At 37.7% G+C, this 16,728-nt stretch overlaps 1 long non-coding RNA gene across 3 annotated transcripts in view; it reads left to right on the top strand.

Annotated features, from left to right (window-relative positions):
• The window catches only part of LOC130565988 (uncharacterized), a 36,831-nt gene that overhangs the window by 1,837 nt on the left and 18,266 nt on the right, over nucleotides 1-16,728 (top strand). The gene's annotated exons all lie outside the window — the stretch shown is intronic.

Genomic DNA, 16,728 nt, shown 5'->3' with positions numbered 1-16,728 from the left:
ATTGACGGATGTTCCATAAAACCCTCGTCGTCAGCAAAGAATCTTGGCGTTCTATTCGATAGTAATCTGTCATTTGAGAGCCACGTCGCCAACACCTGTAAAATTGCGTTTTTCCATCTTAAGAATATATCTAAACTACGTCATATGCTGTCAATCTCAGATGCAGAGAAGTTAATTCATGCATTCATGACATCAAGACTAGATTACTGTAATGCACTGTTAGGTGGTTGCCCTGCAGGCTTATTACAAAAACTCCAATTGGTCCAAAACGCGGCAGCTCGAGTTCTTACACGTACAAAAAAGTATGAACATATTAGCCCGGTTCTGTCAACCTTGCACTGGTTACCTATAAAGCATCGCGTTAACTTTAAAATCTTGCTTATTACCTATAAAGCCTTACATGGTTTAGCTCCTCAGTACTTGAATGAACTCCTTTTGTATTACAGTCCTTCACGTGCATTACGCTCTCAGGCGTCCTGTCAGTTGGTAATACCTAGAATTTCAAAATCAAGTGCAGGTGGTAGATCCTTTTCCTATCTAGCGCCTAAACTTTGGAATAGTCTTCCCTGCACTGTCCGGGAGGCAGACACACTCTGTCAGTTTAAATCTAGACTAAAGACGCATCTTTTTAATCTTGCATACACTACTCTTCCATAATATAAATCTTCAGAGGGTTTAGGCTGCATTAGTTAGATCAACCGGAACCAAAAACACAACTGATGTACTTGTTGCATCAAAGAGTACAGAACAGTACTCTACTCTCAGCCAGTCTTGTCTCATTGTTCCAAGGTTACCACAGCGAGCAGGATGCAGTTCATGGCCTGACCTGATGGTAGAGCGGAGAATGGGAAGTGGGGACCTGACAAGAGCTGAGATGATAGAGCTGGATAAAGAAGGACGCGGTCTCTTGACATGTCTTCACCACAAAATTTCAAATGCTATTAGATTATTAATGATAATCTTAAACTATAATTTATTTTATTATTAAGTTTATTTATTTTATTTAGCCTTGTTGTGCAAGTTCTCTGGAGCTTGTGCAGAGGCAGCAGCTTTTGCCAGAGGGGAACTGGAATCCCCTGGTTGGGCCTGGGTTCTCCTGAGGTTTTTTTTCTCGATTAGAGTTTTGGGTTCCTCGCCACCGTTTGCATACTGTTTTTGCACTATCTGCCTGACCGGGGGGGCTGCTTTAGAATCTTAAAGTTTTACTTAATTAATATTGCATATAGGAATTTATAGTCTGTTATATTTGACCTGTGCTTCTCTCTCCTTTATCCTAAATGTGTGCTCTCACTGAGCGTGTGTGCGTACTTGTCCGTGTACGTACGTGTGTGTGTGTGTTGTGTGTGTGTGTGTGTGTGTGTGTGCGCGTGTCTCTGTGTCTGTGTGTGTTGGTGCGTGTTGTGTGTGTGCAGTGTTTTGTGTGTGGGTGTGTCTGTCTTCTGTGTTTTCAACCTTTTCTTGTTTTTGCAGGTACAACTTTGATTGTTTTGCTTGTAGTCAATGTGTCTCCTGTACAGCTGCTTTGTAACAATGAAAATTGTAAAAGCGCTATATAAATAAAGTTGAGTTGAGTTGAGTAATCACAACCAAGTGAATACGTAAAAATGAAATGATAACATTTTACCAAGCAAAAATAAAATGTTTAGAGGGTGAATGACACATGAAACAAGGTTTTGAATAGACTCGGGACATATCTCTACTATTGGGCATGTCTAGTGCGCAAATTACGTTTGTAACCACTAGAGGTCCGTATTACCCTTTTATAATTTTGTGTGGCTCACCAGGTCAAGCTCAAATTCATCTGCTGAGCATCAAAAGTTGAGCATGTAACCCTCAACTCAACTTTATTTATATAGCGCTTTTTTACCATTTTCATTGTTACAAAGCAGCTGTACATGAGACATATTGACTATAAGCAAAACAATTAAAGTTGTACCTGTAAAAACACAGAAGACAGACATACCCACATACAAAACACTCCACACACACAATATGCACACGTACTAACACACATAGACAGACATAGACACACGGACGCACAGTGAAAGCACACATTTAAGATAAAGGAGAGAGAAGCACAGGTCAAATATAACAGACTATATATTCCTATATGCAATATTAATTAAGTAAAACTTTAAAATTCTAAACCCCTCTTAATCATTTGATGGTTTGATGTGAATGCTTAAAACTCTAAAATATTAAACAATGCATACTATAGTCTAGTCATGTGTTCTGAGTTTACGCAGGGTTGAGATTTTGTCAGCCTGCAGGGCGAAAACAGTGCCTTTATGGTCCAAAAAACCCTGACTTTTTGATAAAGAAGCGGATCAAAACCCTCCAGCCATCTGCCTGGGAGAGTGACCCTACCCCCTGACATGGCCCATTAACTCCTGTTGCTCTGTGCATTTGCTGCACAAATACCAAGGTTAAGGTACCTGTCTTTGCAATCGTTATTTGTTGAGGCTGTCAAACCAAGAAGTAAATAAATAAATTCACAGAAACGTATAAAATGGCTGGGTGGTGGGTGTAATTTGGCGAGAAAAAATGTGTTGATCTGGGTGACGCAGCGGGGACGTTGGAAGAGGAGGTGTTGTGCTGTAATTGGAGGTAATGCTGGTAGAAAGACTATAATTAGGAGACAGTGAAATGAAACAGTCTGTTGAAATGAGCTGTGTTTTCGCAATGAAAAAATAAAAGACATTCTCAGCAGGAATTGTCCTTCGTTCTGCTTTCCAAACACCCCCCAAAAAGATCACACCAAAACCAGGAGGTGAAAAATTCTTCGTTTATATAACAATTGTCACCGTCAGCAGTCCTGGGACTCACCTTGGTCCTTCTGACCGCACACACATCAAATATTAACATGTATTCACAGATAACAGCTAGGTGAGCTGGGCTAAAGAAGTGTTAGGGTAAATGGGTCAAAGTAGACAGGTCTTGCATTAATATAGGCTGATGTGTGAAACGCATGTCTTTCACTCTCCACGGACAGTATGTGGAAAAAGGTCATTGAGAAATGAGGCACTATGAAAGGCATTCAGTCTCAATAGAGACTCTTTCAATAGAGTACCACAGGCATCCCTGCTGCATAGTGTTAGAGCAAGCAAAACTGTTTAAAATGAGCCAGAACTGAAATTTAATGCAATATAAAAAAAACCATTTAGTCAGTCTACTCTTTTTACACCAAGAAACGCAAATGATGCGCATTACATGATTAACATCCAATCTGTCTATTTAACAAAGATTACTTACCATTTTCCCTTCAATGTACAGTGCTCACATTTCGGAGTTATTGGCATAAAAGCCATTTTTGCTCGCTGTGTGTAAACCGTAGAAAGCTACCCGGCTTTGTTTTTCTGTAGTTTTGTGTCTTTGAAGGCATAGAGGTTCATTACGACTCATCGGCTCCAGTGGACTGTGCGCTGACATGTTGTGCAGCAGCACTTCGGGTGACCCGAGTTCGAGTCCCAGCTCGTGGTCCTTTCCGTAATTTACTATCTCATTTCGACTCAGAAAAAGCAAATGTATGGCCTAGAGACAGATTAGTAGTTTAACATGCAAAGGCCTTTCCCTTCTCACTTTATAATAGGATGAAGCTGGAGTGAAAAATGTAACATGAATTAAACAGCCAGCTAAAATATAATTACCTCACCAGTGGCTCAGATATTTGTATAGTAATCGAGTGTGACTTTGTTGGAAAGCGAGCCTTTGTTTGATCTGTTATTTTATGCCGTCTATTTCACACGTCTGATCTTCAATTATGTTTGTATTTTACTGTAGATTTTAGTATAGGATTATAATGGACAAAAGGCCAGAGTGCTGTATAGTTAACATAAATCGGATCACTTTTATTGATTAATTCACCTGATTACTTCTTTCTATTTAGCATTTTTGGGGATATTTATTGTTTTGGGTATAAAATAGTGGTGACACTTTACAGTAAGGTTACATTTGTTAACATTAAAGGTCCAGTGTATGAAATTTAGCGACATCTAGTGGTGAGGTTGTGAATTACAACCAACGGCTCACTCCACCCCTCTCTTTCGAAGCACTACGGTGGCTGCTCATAAGATGTCATCACGTTTTCGCTTCTTTGCTGAAGGCGATAACGTATTTATGAAATGCTCTATATAGAACAGTTTGTCCGTTTAGGGGTACTGTTCAACATGGCGAATTCCAAATAAGGGGACCCGCGGTGTATGTACCAGATAGAAATAACTCATTCTAATAAAACAACGCTTTATTATGTAAGGTCTTAATACACCTCTGAAGACATAGTTACATAAATGGCATTAGATCCTCCCGTCAGGGGCGTCGCTAGTGGGGGGAAAAGGGTGACTGAGTACATAGGGCCCTGGCATGTGAGGGGCCTTGAAGTTCCTGAAATTATGATTATTATTATTTTACAATTGTGCGCATATACTGCCCGTCTGTGCAACATCTCGGTTCTCCGCTAATTTTGAGATGCTTCGGCAGACATCTGTGTAAATGCCTCACATGAGCACAGCACGCATGCAACAGCGAACTGCACGATAGGCTGTATGAGTGTGTATTCACTCCGCTCACAGCAGATGATGGATAGTCTCATCGACAGGTAGATGAAGTTCAATACACTTTACAGCTAGTACTTGATCCGATAAAAGTAGTATTTGGCTAGTTTGTTTTTAGTATTTGTGTCGGAAATGTATTGTTTTTGTTCCTGAGTGCAGTGGCGGTATTTTTGGAAGCCTGCTTAAATTATTGAAATCGATCACGGTGGTCTAAATTAAAACCAAATTTGCAGTTCTTAGCCTTTAAAAAAATTAGGCAGGAGACTGTGAGAGTTATATTCAGCAGATAACCCAAGAAATAGTTGGAATTGAATATAGGGCAGGCTGCTAACTTTAAAACAATGACTTGAAAACAATGTACTGTAAGTTACACCGGACTACGGAGCGCATGTAAGGACAAACATCTCGCGCTTTTTGTTTTTATCTTCGTATTGAGGTAAACTTTGAATATGTACGATGTTGAGGCAGTTCTTCTGACATATTCGATTTATCCTTAATAATATATAAACATTCAATTAAAATAACAACACGCTGAAGTTAAAAAGGTCAATAAATATGTAAGTAATAACTAGTAGTATATTTAGGCCTTTTTAGTAAAAAAAATTTCTTGACATTCTCAACTTTCTTTTTTTTTTGACATTTTTTTAAAGAAATATTAATTGGCAGTCTCAGCTACAGTCATGAAGTGGCATTATTACTACCATTTATGCAGTACTAGCCTATTCTTACACCACACGGTACTGTGGGTAACATAAATGCATAATTTTTTACTGTTCAATAGTTAAATGTGTAATGTTTTGGACTATTTAAGTATATCACAATTCATACAGAAATGAGATTCAGTGCTGTATTATAAATAAATATAACAATTTACTTGATATATAGAGTGGAGGGGCCCCACACATTGCCTTTACACAGGGCCCGAGATTCTGTGCTACGCCCCTGCCTCCAGTCCTCCAGTTTTTTATCGTTTATTAATCCAATGTTTGTTCATGTCAATATAGTTGTTCCTGTTAGTTCATGGTGCATTAACTAATGTTAACAGAGACAACTCTGATTGAATATATAATAAATATATACGTGTATAAGTATATGCTGAAATGAACAAACTAAGATTAATAAATGCTGTAGAAGTATTGTTCAGTGTTAGCAGATGTTAGGTATCCATTAACAAATACAACCTTATTGCAAAATGTTTAGTTCAGCAAGTTTTAAAGCTTTTCTTATGTGCTGAACAAAATTAAAAATATGTGATCAGTAAATATCAGTCAAGCATTGCAGTGGGCTAATTCACATTGATCCAACAAACGGCAACAAACTCATTTATTCTATTGGTGTTTGTGGATCAGTTTGATTTGTGCTAATAAGTCATTTGAGGAAAAAGAACAAATTAAAAAGGCCTTGTTTTACAGAAGACCGTTCTAGTGATAGATTTCTCCAGCTCAACCTTTGACTTCTTCCAACACTGGAATTGGAGCAATTCTGATGTGTGATCTGAGCAATGGCATCCAAAGCAGAATTGTTCATCTTTATCACAGAAGAAGTGCCTTTTTAGATCTTCTCAATATTAAATCTCAAGCCTGAAGCTGGTCTCCTGGCCAACATTCCTGCCACGTCTCCTCAGGATGCAAATTCGGACATGCCTTCCTCAACTCTTTTTAGCTTTCTGTAGTCTCAATTTCTAGGTGATTGATATACCATGAAGTAGTAATGCATTGCACTGTGGGGAGGGAAAAGAACGTTATTTTTAAAGTGTAATTTCATGGGTTTTCTGAATGACATTATTGTTCATTTCAAGCTTTTTATTCCGTGCAAGTTTAATTTGTTGTCTAAATGGTTTTGAATGATCTGATAACTGGAGGGCATCTGAGAGAAGGGAGTAATTCTTAACCAAACATCAGGCACAATGCATGTTCTCGGCGGGCCAATTTCTGCTCGGTTACATTTGGTGCATCAGACAAGAATCTCGTTCTCAGAATTGTTCATTTTAACCTCTATATGAATAGATTCTTGATAAACTTCGCTATCCGAGAGACCGATGCATTCCTGAAAGAACAAGCAATAACATGATGCCTTTTAAAGATGTTTTTAATTTCCTTTTCTCTTTTTATATCAGACTCACACCCTCAAATTTGACAGGCTGAAATCTAGCAGGCAATCTGCCACAGTGCTGCTCGGGACTGTTTTTGTTATCATTATCTCGAGCTACAAGACCAGGCAACACAGAAGGCATAAGATGTGCAAGTACAACAACAGTCTGTTGAAAAGTAGAAGATCGCAAAGGCTAAGGCTTTGTGCTGGCTAAGGCTAATCGTAAATTTAGTAAGATTGTTATTCACGTCGGCGCAAATGATGTTCGACTCCGTCAATCGGAGATCACAAAAGATAATATTAAAGAGGTGTGTGAGCTCGCAAGCAAGATGTCAGACACTGTAATATTCTCTGGCCCCCTCACTGCTTATCGTGGTGATGAGATTTACAGCAGATTATCATCACTAAATGGCTGGTTGTCTGAGTGGTGCCTGCAGAATGATATAGTTTTTATAAATAACTGGAAGAGTTTTGAGGGCAGACCTGACCTGTTGAAACGAGATGGTCTCCATCCCTCCTGGGCTGGGACTTCCATCCTGTCTAGAAATATGGCAAAAAGTCTTAATGCTAATGCTAAAACTTGACTCGCTGGGGCCCAGGTCAGGGAGCAGACAGTATGGCTTAACCAACTGTCTGCTTGCCGTCTCACGTCGCAGAATACACAAAATGTACAACATGTAGTAATCCGTTCTCCCAAACATCACAAAATAGAGACTGTGTCTGTCCCCCGGATTAGCAAACATAAAATAATGCGTAAACCTCTTGAAAGTAATTTAATAAACGTTAAACAAACTAAACATGAACAAAATACAGATAATCAACTGTTACGACTCGGATTGCTAAATATTAGATCTCTCTCTAATAAAGCACTTTTTGTTAACGATATGATAACAGATCATAAAATAGACATGCTCTGTTTGACAGAAACATGGCTAAAACCAGATGATTATATTGCTTTAAATGAATCTGTCCCCCAAGATTATTATTATAAACACGAGCCTCGTCTAAAAGGCAGAGGGGGAGGTGTCGCAGCACTTTACAATAACTCTCTTAGCATTTCCCAGAAGTCGAACTCTAAATATAATTCTTTTGAAGTCATGGTTCTTCATGTTTCAACACCTAATACTAAAGATAAAACACTTTTTAAATTGATTCTAGCTATTGTATATAGGCCTCCAGGGCACCACACAGATTTTATTAAAGAATTTGGTGGGTTCTTATCAGAACTAGTACTGGCCGCAGATAGACTCCTTGTCGTTGGTGACTTTAACATCCACGTAGATAACGTTACAGATGCCTTAGGAATGGCTTTCAAAGACACTCTTAACTCCATGGGCATTAGTCAACATGTGTCAGGACCCACTCACCTTCGTAATCATACTTTAGATTTAATACTGTCTTACGGTATAAATGTGGACGACGTTAAAATCCTTCAGCAGAGTGAAGACATTTCGGATCATTATCTGGTATTATGTTTGCTTCACTGGCCTACGGCTGCAAATAAAACTCATTGTTACAAATATGGTAGAACAATAACTTCAACTACCAAAGATGCGTTTCTCGATAATCTGCCCGAATTGTCTCAAATCATGAGAAATAACGTTGAAGATCTTGACATTACCACTGAAAATTTTAATTCCACCTTCTCGGTAACGCTAGACAAAGTTGCTCCACTACGTTTAAAGAAGATTAAAAATGGCAGCCCCACACCGTGGTATAATGAACACACTCAGGCTCTAAAGAAAGCGGCCCGAAAAATGGAGCGCAACTTTAAGAAAACTAAATTAGAGGTATTTCGTACAGCATGGAAGGATAGTATTCGAAAATACAGGAAAGCCCTAATAACTTCTAGATCCGCCTACTTTTCATCACTAATAGAAGAAAACCAGCACAACCCTAGGTTTTTATTTAACACGGTGGCTAAATTAACAAAAAATAAATCGTCAGTGACTTCTGATCCTGTATATCAGCATAGCAGTGATGAATTTATGAACTACTTCACATATAAAATCCAAGATATTAGAGAAAAAATTATAACAATGCAATCAGAAGTGAAACCCGCTGAACAAACTAACTACAGCGCCCTTAAGGAGAAAATGCAATTATTTTATACCGTAGATCAAGATGAGCTGTCTAAAATTATTAGATCATCTAAATCAACAACATGCATACTAGACCCTATACCTACAAATCTACTGAAAGAGATGCTCCCAGAAATTATAGATCCTCTTCTTGGTATTATTAACTCATCTCTGACATTAGGACATGTGCCTAAAGCATATAAGGTGGCTGTTATAAGGCCCCTTGTCAAAAAACCCCAACTCGACCCTAGAGAACTAAGGAACTACAGGCCTATATCGAATCTACCTTTCATATCTAAAGTTCTGGAAAAAGTAGTTTCAACTCAATTATGCTCCTTCCTCCAAAGGAATGACATCAATGAAGAATTCCAGTCTGGATTTAGAGCATGTCACAGTACAGAGACTGCTTTGATCAGAGTTACAAATGATCTGCTATTGGCGTCTGACCGAGGTTGTATCTCGTTATTGGTGCTGCTAGACCTTAGTGCTGCATTCGATACCATTGACCACAGCACACTCCTACATAGACTCGAAAATTATGTCGGCATTAAGGGAATAGCTTTGAAATGGTTTAAATCTTATTTATCCGACCGTTTTCAATTTGTAGCAATAAACAATGAGGTGTCACGCAAATCGCAAGTCCAGTACGGTGTACCACAGGGCTCAGTCTTAGGGCCTCTGCTCTTCGCATTATACATGCTACCTCTAGGAGATATAATAAAGCGACACGGAGTTAGCTTTCACTGTTATGCTGATGATACTCAACTTTATATTTCCTCGAAGCCTCATGAAACACAGCAGTTCCATCGAATAATGGAATGCATAGTCGATATAAAAAACTGGATGAGTAACAACTTTTTATTACTGAACTCGGACAAAACGGAAGTGTTACTTATTGGACCGAAAACTGCTATAAGTAACAACCAAGAATACTGTTTAACTATTGACGGATGTTCCATAAAACCCTCGTCGTCAGCAAAGAATCTTGGCGTTCTATTCGATAGTAATCTGTCATTTGAGAGCCACGTCGCCAACACCTGTAAAATTGCGTTTTTCCATCTTAAGAATATATCTAAACTACGTCATATGCTGTCAATCTCAGATGCAGAGAAGTTAATTCATGCATTCATGACATCAAGACTAGATTACTGTAATGCACTGTTAGGTGGTTGCCCTGCAGGCTTATTACAAAAACTCCAATTGGTCCAAAACGCGGCAGCTCGAGTTCTTACACGTACAAAAAAGTATGAACATATTAGCCCGGTTCTGTCAACCTTGCACTGGTTACCTATAAAGCATCGCGTTAACTTTAAAATCTTGCTTATTACCTATAAAGCCTTACATGGTTTAGCTCCTCAGTACTTGAATGAACTCCTTTTGTATTACAGTCCTTCACGTGCATTACGCTCTCAGGCGTCCTGTCAGTTGGTAATACCTAGAATTTCAAAATCAAGTGCAGGTGGTAGATCCTTTTCCTATCTAGCGCCTAAACTTTGGAATAGTCTTCCCTGCACTGTCCGGGAGGCAGACACACTCTGTCAGTTTAAATCTAGACTAAAGACGCATCTTTTTAATCTTGCATACACTACTCTTCCATAATATAAATCTTCAGAGGGTTTAGGCTGCATTAGTTAGATCAACCGGAACCAAAAACACAACTGATGTACTTGTTGCATCAAAGAGTACAGAACAGTACTCTACTCTCAGCCAGTCTTGTCTCATTGTTCCAAGGTTACCACAGCGAGCAGGATGCAGTTCATGGCCTGACCTGATGGTAGAGCGGAGAATGGGAAGTGGGGACCTGACAAGAGCTGAGATGATAGAGCTGGATAAAGAAGGACGCGGTCTCTTGACATGTCTTCACCACAAAATTTCAAATGCTATTAGATTATTAATGATAATCTTAAACTATAATTTATTTTATTATTAAGTTTATTTATTTTATTTAGCCTTGTTGTGCAAGCTCTCTGGAGCTTGTGCAGAGGCAGCAGCTTTTGCCAGAGGGGAACTGGAATCCCCTGGTTGGGCCTGGGTTCTCCTGAGGTTTTTTTTCTCGATTAGAGTTTTGGGTTCCTCGCCACCGTTTGCATACTGTTTTTGCACTATCTGCCTGACCGGGGGGGCTGCTTTAGAATCTTAAAGTTTTACTTAATTAATATTGCATATAGGAATTTATTATCTGTTATATTTGACCTGTGCTTCTCTCTCCTTTATCCTAAATGTGTGCTCTCACTGAGCGTGTGTGTGTGTGCGTACTTGTCTGTGTACGTACGTGTGTGTGTGTGTTGTGTTGTGTGTGTGTGTGTGTGTGTGTGTGTGTGCGTGCGCATCCGTGTGTGTGTGTGTCTCTGTGTCTGTGTGTGTTGGTGCGTGTTGTGTGTGTGTGGAGTGTTCTGTGTGTGGGTGTGTCTGTCTTCTGTGTTTTCAACCTTTTCTTGTTTTTGCAGGTACAACTTTGATTGTTTTGCTTGTAGTCAATGTGTCTCATGTACAGCTGCTTTGTAACAATGAAAATTGTAAAAGCGCTATATAAATAAAGTTGAGTTGAGCAAAGTGCCAAGAATGTAGAATATCCAATTTTAACTCAGAATGCATTATTATGTAGAGAGAAAAGAAATCAATAAAGCACAGAACATTGAGATTTCTGAATAAGTAAGAAGAGTAGGAAGTTAATCTAGTGACTAAATCGGTCATTAGCATCCTTCTGTCATGCTAGTCCTGACTACATCATGTGTCAGATGTGAGATGAGACCATCAACACATCTGTTAGATATTCCAAAGACTAGTAGCCTTCCATTAGAATCTACTTTTACTATACGTTTGTGTATTGGTTAAGATTAAACTATGCCTCATGAATAAACGCTATGATCACTTGAAAATTTTATTGACAAATCATTAGTTATTGAATTATTAAGCAGCTTTGATGGACAGATGGACAGAAATTTCAACCAACAGCATGATTGTGAATTGAGAGGCTATTTATTGTTTGTTGGATTGGTTTAGTCATAAATCTTTATATAAATTGATGGAATACACAATACATACGCATATCAAACTGAAAAAGATATTGAGACATGCTGTTTTTAGAGAAAGTATTTTGATACTGTTTAAAAAGTAAATACAAATTGTGTTTTGGATGTCGCTTTTCAATGTTTTTTAGTAAAAAGAGAAAAAGAAGACAAAAATCCTGATGAAAAGATTTGAACACTTTATTTTGCAAAGTTTGCTGAGAGTGAATTAACCTGTTGAATTAACTTTGGTAATTTAGTCTATTGATCAGACGACAATAAAAAGTTTAGGTCTTTTGAGGTTTGAAGAATAAAAATGATATTGATTTAATGAATTTGAAGTGAGTTTCACAGGCAGTTGAACACAAACATCCCTTCAGCTCTCTGAGAACCGCTCAAGAACTCTAAAGACTGTCAATGATTTCTCCCATCATAATGCCTTTAAGGCACATAAATTGTATTTCGAAGTTTATAAATAGCATATTTGGCATTCTTTTAATTGGTGCCTAGAGGTTCAACCAAGGTTTGAAAAATAAAGAATGGTGCCTTGAGCATCTTTTAATTTTTACGGTGTACGGTGGGTGTACGGACAGACTAGTTTGTTATTCTCAAGTGCTTTGTACAAATCACCTGACCAATGACAGACAGTCTCTTCCAACAGCGGAATGCATCTTGATAATTGTGCATTTGCTTTGTATCTGTGTTAACCCAGGGTCAATAAGCAATATGCTTACAGATGGATGTGTTCGTTTTGGAGACGCTGATGGATTAGAACAGGTGGAAAATCAATCTCTCTTCCCTTTCAGGTATTGATCACTTGTTCAGGGAACATCACGTGTATTGGGACATGTATAATAGGAGATGTTAAAGTTAGCCTTGAGTTTAGATATTAGATATTGTGTTGAGTCAGTTTATTAGATGCGTTTAACTCTTTTGAAATCGATTTTAATATCTGCTTCCCTTTTAAGTTCGTTAAATCTCAGAAATGACCTGACATGAAATCATATGTACCTTTTACTACTTCGAATATATGTGACCCTGGACAACAAAACCAGTCTTATGGGTAAATTTTTCAAAATTGAGATTTTTACATAATCTGAAAGCTGAATAAATAGACAGTTGTTAAAATAGGACATATCTGGTTGAGATACAACCGTTTAAAACTCTGGAATCTGAGAGTGCAAAAAAATCAAAATACTGAGAAAATTGCCTTTGAAGTTGTTAATCAGGGGCACTGTGGCAGACCATCCACTCACAAAAATAAAGTTTTTATATATTTAAGGTAGTAAATTTACAAAATATCATCATGGAACATGATCTTTATTTAATATCCTAATGATTTTTGGCCTAAAAGAAAAATCGATCATTTTGACCCACACAATGTATTTTTGTCTTTTACTAAAAATGTTCCCGTGCTACTTAAGACTGGTTTTGTGATCCAGGGTCACATATGACGTATGCAATACTACTGTATAGGTACTCAAGATTAATGTGAGATTGGCAGAAACTGGGCGTGTTATCCCATCTTTAACCATTTCATTTTTCCTGCTTAAAGGTTTCAAGGAAGGAAAAATTATGTCATGAATTACTCACCCTCACGTTGTTCCAAACTTGTATAAATTTATTTGATTGGTTAAACATAAAGAAAGATATTTGGAAGAATGTCAGCAACTTAGATTTCTGGGGCACCATTGACTACCATATAAGAAAGAATTAGTCTATAATTTTGTTTTGTTCTGTTGAACACAATAGAAAATGTTTTGAAGAGTTTAGAAAAAACTGTTCTGGGGCACCTTAGACAACCATTTTAATTCTCAGTTGCTAACATTCTTTCAAATATCTTTCTTTGTGTTCAGCAGAGCAAAGAAATATATACAGATTTGTAACAACTTGAGGTTGAGTAATTCATGACAGAATTTTCATTTTTGGGTGAACTTTCCCTTTAAACCCAAAGGTGAAACAGTGCCATTAGTTGTTGAGCATTGGTCGGATGAACTCCAGGGAAATTATAGCGCCACCTGCATTCAAAACCGCAGCATACAACTTAAAAATAAGTTGTTAAGTTATAGTTCTTCAACAACGTTACACCAAGTGCAGTATTACCATATTAAAACAGCTTTTTTCAGCAATGATGCTAGATTGTTGTGGTTGGTAACCAGGGTGTTGCTATGCAGCTTATCTCCTCTTTTGGCATTTTATTTTTAGTATGCAGTTGCTGAGTGTTCTGGGTGGTTGTTAAATGGTTGCTTATTGGTCCAATTCATAAGAGCCCATCCCCTGTATTATTCTCACCCGTAAATAAAGCTCAGATCTTTCCTTCATTGTAAATCTGATCATTTAAAAAAATAATAGCATGCAAGTTTGATGTAGATATTTGTTCCCTAACCCTATACATGAAAACATAAGATGTTGAACTCAAAAGCTCCCTTTTATTTTACCGACAGCAGTCCTTGTAGATGTACACTCCATTCTGATGTGAGACTTTGCACCTTGAGTGAAACCCAAAGGAGTACCAGCTTGTAGCTGTGGTTTCAGTCTGTGCACTATAATCATCTTCATAGCCTGTTGTTATCTCCACAAAACAAAATCCAACCTGCTGTCAAATTACTCACCATTGAACAGCTGCTCCTGAGAAGCATAATGGCAATACGACCAGGCGGGTTGCCAGCCCCTGACCTGAATCACAGATTTTTGGGGAGAAAAAGGTAGCGCACCATATGCTTTGGTCTACTTTTAAACACTCGCCAATATAACCATTTTTTTCTTGCGACTGTTCACACAAAAAACATTATTGTGTACATCTGGAGTGTTTATTCTAGTGTTCATTTCTATGTAAACATGCTTCAATGATGACGTGTTTTCCAACACTCGATCAAATTTAAACATTTCAGAATTTTTTATTGATTTGACATTAACACTATACTGTCTCACTGCAGACATGCGTTGACTATAAATATATTTCTGCTGGACGCTCCTGGATGTTTGTATTTTATAGCTTCTTTTATAGTTTGTTTTATAGTTTCTCACCAGGTTTTTATAGATTTGATCTATAAGCTCTTTGACTTTAAATCCCACGTTCCCCACATGGACAAGCGATTATATTCTGACTTTCTAAGTGGTTTCTTTCTCTGTCTACAATCCGAACAGCCCTTTGTGTGGGAGGAATTAGTTATAGAAGTTTGAATTCTCTGCAAAGTTGCTTTCGTGCTGTCTGGATAAAGCTTTTCTCAGACACACAGATCTTTAGCATTGACACTGTAAAACCTGCAGTAATGTACAGCTTCAGCATTTGAACATACAAAAAAGAGAAATGCTCATTTATGCAGCAAAAGTGCATTTTGCGTCACAATATTATATAATATATTGAATAATACATTTGGAATTGCCACTTTTCATATCGCTGCTGTCTTTCTGAAAATGCGTATCTCCATATTTCGTGATTTTAATTTTTTTGCCAATAATCACACTGCAAAAAATGACTTTCTTTCTTAGTATTTTTGTCTTGTTTTCCAGTACAAATGTCTAAAACATCTTGAATAAAGATGCATTTCCTTGATGAGCAAAATGACCTAAGAAAATAAGTCGTGTTTTTAGACAAAAAATATGAAATTTCAGTGATTATTTGCTAAAAACAAGCAAAAAAAAAACTGCCAATGGGGTAAGAAAAATAATCTTGAATTAAGGTTTACATTTTTCTTAGTCACTAAAGAAACCTTTATTCACTGGGTTTTGCAGATATTTAACCAATAAAAGTATTAAAAAGTGCTTGTCAACCCTGACAACACAGTAGCAGTAATTTAAAAAGTACAGTTCCATTTTACATTTCCTAAAGAACAGCGAGTTTAGAGATACGAGGTTTCACAAGGATGACAATATATTGAAAAATATGACGACTAGGTTCCAATATATGACAATGTATTATTTAATATATTGCATTTTTTCTCATATAGTTTTGTTTTGTAAGGGTAGATTTTTACCAACAATTCAAAATTGCCTAAATGCTATTTCTGTGGCAACAATAGAAATAGTCGATAACGTAAAAGCGGCCCTATCTAACAATATGTACCATTGTTGCCTCCTTAAAAAATGTGTGTTTCCAAAACCTATTGTAGCACAAATTCAATTTGCGACCTCATTTTGCATCTTACTTTTTAAGCAGAGCAACAATCTCCTGAGTATTTACATCCAAATAATACAGCAGTCGCATTCAAGTCACTTTGCTTTGTTTATTTTTGTCCTTCGTATTCCAGCTCACTTAAGAACCACTTTAGAGGCGCGCAGAATATTCCGGGTAACGTGCACAGACTGGCTGTTCCTTCACACACCCTGAATCTCTGATACTAACACATTCACCTCCGGAGCATTCTGTCTGAGGCCAGCTTTATCCAGCCAGCCGGAACACCTGTCACAGCATTTGTTTCAGCAGAGAAACACTGATCGCCTTAGATGTACCTTGCAGGTCCTGTCAGCGCTCTGCTGTTTCCTGGTGCAGAAAGAAACATGCTGAGCGAGCGCACGCTAACAGAGTTTGTTTCACAGTGTTCTGTACGTTTCCAATACTGCGTCATCACGTACAGATCCTATAGATATCATGTACTGTAAAACAATAAGTGAATAGATAATACATGATTTACTGTTTATTCCTATTTATAAATATTAGAAATGGTAGCGTCACATTACATTACATTCAATAAGCAGTCAAGAATCAAGATGGTTAAATTGATTGTCAACTATTAAATTGTCTGTGATTGACAGTGTTACCATCTGTTGAAAAATGGATGCTGACTGCTATTAGAAAGCACATCCATAGACTATAATCAACATTATATTTGGCTAGCAGCCAGCTTCTGTCCTCAGACAGATGTTTACCAGAATGTTAGATTAAGGTTCTCCCTTATGTACCCTGGCCAGGATGAGGACATTAACCCAATTCACACGCCTGCACCCACCTGAGTGCTATAATCAATTGACACTGTAATACTACAGTCAAGGGTTACA

This window comes from Triplophysa rosa, linkage group LG15 (genome assembly GCF_024868665.1).
Source record: "Triplophysa rosa linkage group LG15, Trosa_1v2, whole genome shotgun sequence".
NCBI classification, from domain to species: Eukaryota; Metazoa; Chordata; class Actinopteri; order Cypriniformes; family Nemacheilidae; genus Triplophysa; species Triplophysa rosa.
Note: the sequence above shows the minus strand (reverse complement) of the source record. Positions and strands in the feature narration are given on the sequence as shown.